Source organism: Pseudopodoces humilis, chromosome 6 (genome assembly GCF_049639895.1).
Source record: "Pseudopodoces humilis isolate 2021_Gansu_Grassland_sample_001 chromosome 6, ASM4963989v1, whole genome shotgun sequence".
Taxonomy (NCBI): domain Eukaryota; kingdom Metazoa; phylum Chordata; class Aves; order Passeriformes; family Paridae; genus Pseudopodoces; species Pseudopodoces humilis.
In genome coordinates this window covers 23,635,189-23,642,500 of record NC_142205.1, presented here as the reverse complement: position 1 = coordinate 23,642,500, position 7,312 = coordinate 23,635,189, and the positions used below count along the sequence as shown (strand labels likewise).

At 51.0% G+C, this 7,312-nt stretch overlaps 1 long non-coding RNA gene across 2 annotated transcripts; it reads left to right on the top strand.

Moving 5' to 3' along the window:
* The first annotated feature begins 3,387 nt into the window (after positions 1–3,387).
* Positions 3,388–4,255, top strand: LOC148184128 (uncharacterized). Of its 2 annotated transcripts, none has more exons than XR_015772699.1 (2): positions 3,388–3,636; positions 4,049–4,255. It is a non-coding gene; the product is annotated as an uncharacterized LOC148184128 (long non-coding RNA). The 2 variants fall into 2 exon arrangements; XR_015772698.1 differs by having other exon boundaries at positions 3,388–3,680.
* Positions 4,256–7,312: the final 3,057 nt, after the last annotated feature.

Below are 7,312 nucleotides of genomic sequence, written 5' to 3'. Positions count from 1 at the left end.
CGGGGCGAGGATGCTCCTATGGCAGTCTTTTGTTCGGGAGAGAGTGATCCTCATTGTCTGTCGACGTGGAGAAGGGAGGAAATTAATTGCAACCAATTAATAATTAATCCCGTTTAAACAGCTTTATTATCACCCACGAACGAGAGGGAATTGGTCTGATAACCCCCCGAAGACCGAATGTCAAGTTTAACCAAATAGTTATTGCTTTATCAAACAGAGTCTGCAAATAAATTAATCAAAAGCAAATATGTTCTTTGTGCGGCTCGTTTGCCGGTAATGGATGGATATGAAGATTTGCCGATATTATTGTCTGTCATTCAATCTAACAAAGTGAACATTTATTGCATATATATTAAAAATTATCCCTTAATCGAGTGGGGCTGGGGTTGCAGTTATTGGAGTCTTCCCAGAGGTGAAGTCCCCTTAGATAGGAGAAGGGAGGGCTGCTCTTCGCCTCCCGTGCGATTCCCTTCGGAACAAGTTTCAAAATTGCTTTAATCCACCGCTAAATTGAGCTGTTTTACTAACTGTCCACGATATCATAAATAGTTTGAGGAGCTAATGGACGAGATGTTATAAAAATAGTGGACGTAAAGCACAGAAGAGGCGATATATTCGCCCTGGAGTGGTGGCCGGAGACCCAGCCATGGCAGACAAGCCCTCTTTGTCTCCCCCTTGCTTACATCATTTTCTAATTAGGCATAAAATTGTCTTCATACACTGGTATCGCTGGCTTCATAAACATAACCATTATGGTTCATAAAGACCCCATTGTGGGGAGCCCCTCTCAAAATAGAAAAGGATCTGGAGAGGCCCGAAGGAAAAAACATGCCCTTTGTTTTCTCTTTTGAGAAGACGGATGGGCAATGTCACGCAGAAGATTACTTTAGACTATTACATTGTCAGAAAGGAAGAATTTCCCTATTAATAAAGGGAGTATAGGGTAGTGATGGAGCTGGAGGCTGGCGAGGCGCGGTACCGTGTGCGGGATGTGCGGGGACGGCGGGACGCCGCACGGGAACGGCACGGCACGGTCCGTGGGAGCCGTGGTACCCTCCCCGTGGCATTTCCGGGAGCGGGGCCGGCCGTGGCTTGGTGCCATGCACCCGCGGACCTGCGGGCAGCCCCGGCCTCGGCGCCGGGATAACTGGATGGAGATGGATGGAGCCGCCTATCGCCCCCGACGCGGTGTCAGCCCCCGGACAATTACTGTCTCCAGAGGGATGGACAGACTGACTGACACTGACCTCTGCCCACGAGCCCACTGGCGGCCCCGAGGAACTTATGTGCAATTTGCTGGATTTCGTTTACAATAACCCGACTTGACATAAATAACTCTCCATGCTGTGTCTACGCCCGCCTGACCTCCTGAACCAGCGCGGAAACACTGCCGTATTGATCAGGGGCGCGGGGGTTTTTTTTGCTGCTTTCTTTTTTCTTTTTTTTTTTTTTTTCCTTTTTTTTTCTTTTCTGTTTGGTCCGTGCAAACCCGCTCCCTCCGTCCCGAGGTCCGTGCGCTCCCCCGGGCCGGACGGGCCCAGTCCCCGCGCGGGGGCGGCAGCGGGGCCCGGTGGGTTCTCCGCGCAGCGCTGAACCGAGGCTTCCTGAACCAGGACAGTGGTCCTGTTTCCTCGGACCCTGCTTTGACTTGAGGATGATTTCCTAACAAAACCGCAGGAGTTCAATTTCATGTCGCGACAGCTATTGGCGAGTCGTGACGCCCGGTGAGGGTGGACAGGGAAGCCCCAGGAGGGCATGGGCTGCCTGAAAGCCTCCTCTCCTTTCCTCTCTCCCATCCTTCCCCGCAGCAGCTCAGAGCCAGACCTTTGTTTCGGCCCCTGTTGGCAGCTCCGCGGGGCTTGCAGAGAAGGACGGAGGAAAAAGAAATAATAAGGAACGAAAGCAGAGGGAGAGAGAGGGAACTCTGAGGCAGAAGCCTTGCGGAATGAGGCTGGTGTTATCCATTTAGTGTGACATATGGAAATCTCCCGGTGGGGCCACAATTAAAGGAGCCGGCCCTGCGTCCTTTATTCCCCACTAACTTTTGTGTTAAATGTTAACAACCTGGCGCTATCCATTCTGGCTCTATTACCAAGTGAATGTTGACTCCAAGGCTGCTTTCCTTTCTGCCTATTCTGGGGCTGCCTCCCACGCAGATTTATGTATTTTTGATATTAAATTCTTTCTAACATTACGCCTGCTCTCTTGTTGACTTTCATTGACCCTTGCCCTTGTCCCCATACTTTTCCATATTTAATACATGAACATTTTTTGCCAGTGTCCTCCCCTCTTTGTTACCTCCCAGTTGACTGCCGTCCCTAATGGCATGTGCTGTTTGCTCTGTTGTTGAACTTGGTAGGGTCACATAGTCTTGTCCTGTGATATCCTCTGCATGTCCAGCCCTGCCATTCTGGGGAGGTGCCTTGTGGAACAAGCCTTTTTTCCCCTAGCTACCGGCTTCCTAATGACTTAAGCAAACACCTTCGCTAATGATCCCCCAGGCTCCCTACTCCCCTCGGGGTTTTGTTTAGCTGAACTCCTAGTGCTCTGCCTGTCCCACTGGTAGCTTGGCCTCTCTGACCTGAGACATCGCAGCTCTTCTCCTTGGAGCGGGCTGCCTTGTCCAGCTCTGCCTGGGCCAAAGGCCAGGATCATGGGAGCATTGGATGCCACCAGCTGCTTGAGGTGACACCGAATTACAAAGAAGAACCGCCAAAGGAAACTTCGGCTCACACAGGCAAATGAATGTGTTCATTTATCTCCTCTGACTCCGCGGTTCGCGTCGTGCCTCGGCCCTACGGCTTGGCTGGGGGAGCGGCTAAACGTCCTTCCCAAGAAAGATTGTCTCACTTCTCCTAGGCCGGTCTGTTCAGTATCATTATGTGACCGGTTTTCAGAATTGAAGTTGCCTGGTGTTTTGATTCTTCCCTGCCTGTGCATTTGTGCCCTGGAGGTCCCTTCAAAATGGATGCTAATTGTTGGGGCTGCACACTGCTGCCTGCTAAAATGCCCCAGAGCTCCCAGGCCCTGCTCCTCAATGGCTTAATTGACAAGGACTTGTCTGTATTTAGGAGCAGCTGGTCCAAAGCATTGGCACATCAGTGCAATCTTAACACAGCATCCCTAGCCTGGAGGAGTATGAGGGTAAACGTGGTTAAAATGAGGGAAGATTTATAGTCGGCCCCCTTGGGTAATGCGACAGAAGACAGCTACCAAGATTTTCCCTAGTAGGGGTTTCATTCATCAGCTTCCCAGTCTTGGTAACGTGTCTAGGAGCCACGTTCCAGCTATTATTAATAATAGGAGGTGGCCATTTAGCACAATTAGGCAGGTGACAGTATTCCACAATAATGCGTAGCCCTAAACGAGACGGGGAGCCACTAACAAACAGCTCCGTGGCCGGTCAGCGCCGGAGCTTTGCGCCACAGCCCTTTGCCGAGTGGATCTGGGCTGGGCCAGAGGGCAGCGAGCTCTCACCCACCTGCAAGGGCCCCAGCTCGCAGCTCCATGTGTTGCCTGTTAAATCCTGGCAGGCAGCAGTTTACCCACCTTCTACGAGGAAGGCTAGGAAACAGCATCTCCTGCAGAGCTGCTCCCTCTAAACCCTGAATTAAACCCTCTGAAGTCACACATCAGGTTTAAAAATCATCTTCCAGCGTGTGTCCGAATTTTAAATTAAGGTTCTCTTTAATTGCGGATGAAATATGTATATATATATATATATATATATATACACATTTTTTCCCCTCTCTCTCTTTATACATGAGCTTCCTGTTTGTAGGATTTAAATTTACATGATTTCTAAACTGGAGCCGCTGGGTTTATTTACTGCACAGGGTTATTCAGCGTTTTACAAAGAAGGTTTATGGAGCAGCTTAAAAATAAGGGGTTTTTTGTTGTTGTTGTTTTGCAATGTGTGGGAAATACTTTTATGTTCACAGAGCTCACCCCATGAATAGGGATAATAGGTTTGGGATCCTCATTGAAATTTGAAGTTTTTAAACAGAAATTCCCTAACTTTTGCTCGTTTTCTCAACTTTTTTCGTAGGAACAATGCCAACATTGAAGCCCTCGGTTGGAGTCTGCACAGTTGGAGATCTTTGGTGCCATTTTAGACATCTTTGGATTTCATCAATCAAACTGACTGCAATTTTCCATAAAAACCCTGAATTTGGGTCAGAAAGTGGGCAAAGCAGATAAAGATCGTTCGAGCTGTCTTATAAGATGATAAATAGATATCCTTTCAGTCCAACAATGCAAGAAGTGCAGTTTTGTAATTCACTTCCATTGGTTTTGAATGCAGTGAGTCGAAACAATTTATACATGTTTTCCCATGGTTAGAAGATGTCTTTACATACTTGTCAATAGTAGCTTGACCTTTTTCCCCACTGAGCTATGCAGAAGTGCTTTTTTTCCTCCTTTTTCCAGAATACAGAAATACAGTGGTTTGGGATTGGCTTTTTTTTTTTTTTTCCCCTTCTTTTTTTTTTTTTCTCCCCACTTCCTTCCTCTATTTCTTTTAGAGTCTAAATCAATAAGATATTTCATCTTATCCTGAGGTTTAAGCAGATGGTAGATGGTTCACTGCAGTTCCCCACGCTACAGAGGAAGTATTTAGCTCTATGCTGCCATGAGTGAGTGGCCCGAGTGAGGTTTTAGCCAGACCTGTTGGATGTCCTCAGTGTGTTCTTGAACTTTCACTTAACGGGTGAGAAACCCTAAAAGTCTTGGGCGGAGACCTCGCTGGATTCTGCCAAATTGCCACAGCAGGTAGAGCCTTACTGTGTGGCCGAGGGGAGGGTTTCTGCCTCTTGGGTTTCTGTCCGCTCTCTAACTGTCCCGAGAGGAATGTCTTGCGGGTTAAAGTCCAGCCCGTGAGATGCTACGCTCACCCGAGCGGGGTTGGAACCCCTCGTGTTGTGTGGGAGGCCTGCGGAGGTGTGGAAACACCTTTTGCATCAGCAGCACAGGACATCGGTCTGGATGTGTTTCACAAAGTGAGGTGGGAGCATTGACCTGGGCCTGCAGGACAGGGAAACTGAGGCACGAAGCCGCTTTGCCACGACTGGGACCAGGGGTGGCTCGGCACTTGCCTACCCGTGCCTATTGCAACGAAGCAAACCGGAGGACTCTTCTAGGAAGGGGGCAGGAGAGAAGGATATGTATTTACAAGACTTGAACTCCTCCACTGAATCAGGAGGTTGGCCCCTCGGGGGCCAGGTTCCCACACTCCTCCGGAGCCCAGCCTGCCCGGTCCACGGGACAGCCTGCAGCTAGCTGGCCTCCCTCCCGGGCAGAGGAAAGTGGTGGAAGGACTAAGACAGGAGATAAGGCTTTTGCTTTTCCTCCCCTTGCCTTGAACACGACAGTCCTGCTAAGTGCTGAACACTACCCGCTAATGGATAATGACCTGCGGTGTGCAGCTGCCTCCTGCTCTTCAGATAAAGGCTGCTTTTACTATTAATTGCATTTGTAACATGAGCGCAGTAGGTTCACAACCAAAACGATCCAGAAACAGCAGCATCCACGTTGCGACGGGCATAGCCGCCTTCACCAAGCATCCGGACCCTTCTGCAGAGCGCAGACGGGATCCACGGCCTCTCGCTGTCCCCTGGGGGGAAAACGGTGGTGGGGGAGGAGGTGGTCCAGCTGCCCGAGAGCGTTTCCACCTCTGCAAAGGAGCACGTGGCAAGGAGGCGGGAAAGGATTAAAGCAGTTTGTGGCCACTGGTGGTTCCCAGGTCCGTGGGTGAGAAACACAGCCACCCACGCCATGCAGATTTAGGGGCTGCGAACGGTTCCCCTCCCTGAGGCATATCTCGGGTGAAATTCCACCTGAACGAGATAAAAAAAACAAACCTTTATTGTTGTTGTTTTGTTGTATTTTTTCCCTTTACGAGGGCGAAGCCATATTTATTTGTTTCTCTGCCCTCCTTCTAGCTCTTCTTCGGGGCCGGAGGAGAGAGCTGGAGCCTCATCTGCCGTGGGGAGCACCGGGGCTCAGCCAGGCCGTGTGCGAGGCCAGGGGTGGGCTGGCAGCTGCTCGGGCAGGGCCCCCAGGCAGCCTCCCGCACCCGCAAAGTGGCTGCGGAAGTTTTTGGGACACATGAAAGAGGAAGAGCACACGCCTCCGGTCTTGGCCTGCTTTAAAAATGACTCCATGTGTTTATAACTCCGCAGCAGGGGCTTAGCAAGTGACACGCGGCAGTAGCTACACAAGATTTTGGGGGCAAGCCGCTCATATTCAAGTTGCAGTTATAAGTAAAGAGATAAAATAATTTTTCTCCTTAGGAAGCCTTTCACCCCGTGAGAAACGTCAAAAGCCACGCTAGAAACAGATAATCGGATTTCTCCCTTGCCTCCTTATTTGCTGTATCCCTAAGCCAAGAGGGACCACGGTGTCGCTGTCTGGGCCGCTCCCGGCCGCGGGCGCGCAGGGGCTGGGCCGCGGCCTGAGCCATCCCCGCCGCAGCACGCTTCCCTCTCCGTGGATTCTGTTTTCTCAGGGTTTTAGTGTGATGTTTTGTTGGGGTTTGTTTGTTTGTTTTTTCCTGATTTCATATTTTTTCTTCGTTCTTTTAAATTTCCCTTTCTTCAGTCTGTCAGGCAAATATTTACGGACGTTCTTGAAGCTAAAACGGACCCTAGAAATATCTGCTTTGGCCTTTTCTTCTGTCAGTGACTATCTCTTCAGCTGCTGCCACTGGGCGCCTCCCGAGCCGGAAGGGAAGGGGATGGCAGAACTTCTCCGAGGGGAGACCTCGGATGTTTTCACACGACGAGCGCGGCTCACGCACCTGCTGAGCGGGGCGGGGGCGGGCGGGCATTGGCGGAGCTGGCTCATTTGGCCCCGAAGGGAAATCAATAATCTTTCGAATCTCATTCCCAGGCACTGGCTCCAGCCGGTTAACGATTCATCCGGGGACCCTCTTAGCAGCAGATGACTTACCCGGGATGATAAATATACAGCTGCATTATTTTTCAGTCGACCTGGCTTGTAGGGACGGAAATAACTCTCCTGTTTCTCTACTGTTTAGCTGCCCTCCCTCCTGCCTGTCTGAGGGGGAGAATCCCTCTTTCCTTTCCTTTTTCCCTGGTCGGGCCGGTGTAGCAGACTCTCTGCCGGGGCAGGACGTCGCTAGCGGCCGACAGGGGTCCGGAATGAAGCAGAGCTTTGTCCCGGTGCCCCTGTGCTGCTTTGGCGAGGACGGATGTGCACAGCCCTGCAGAGACGCGGAGCCGGAGCAGCCCTGGAGGGGCCGGCCGGGCTGGGAAGGGCGGTGGAGCCGGGGACTGGGGGTTGGAGGCAGGAG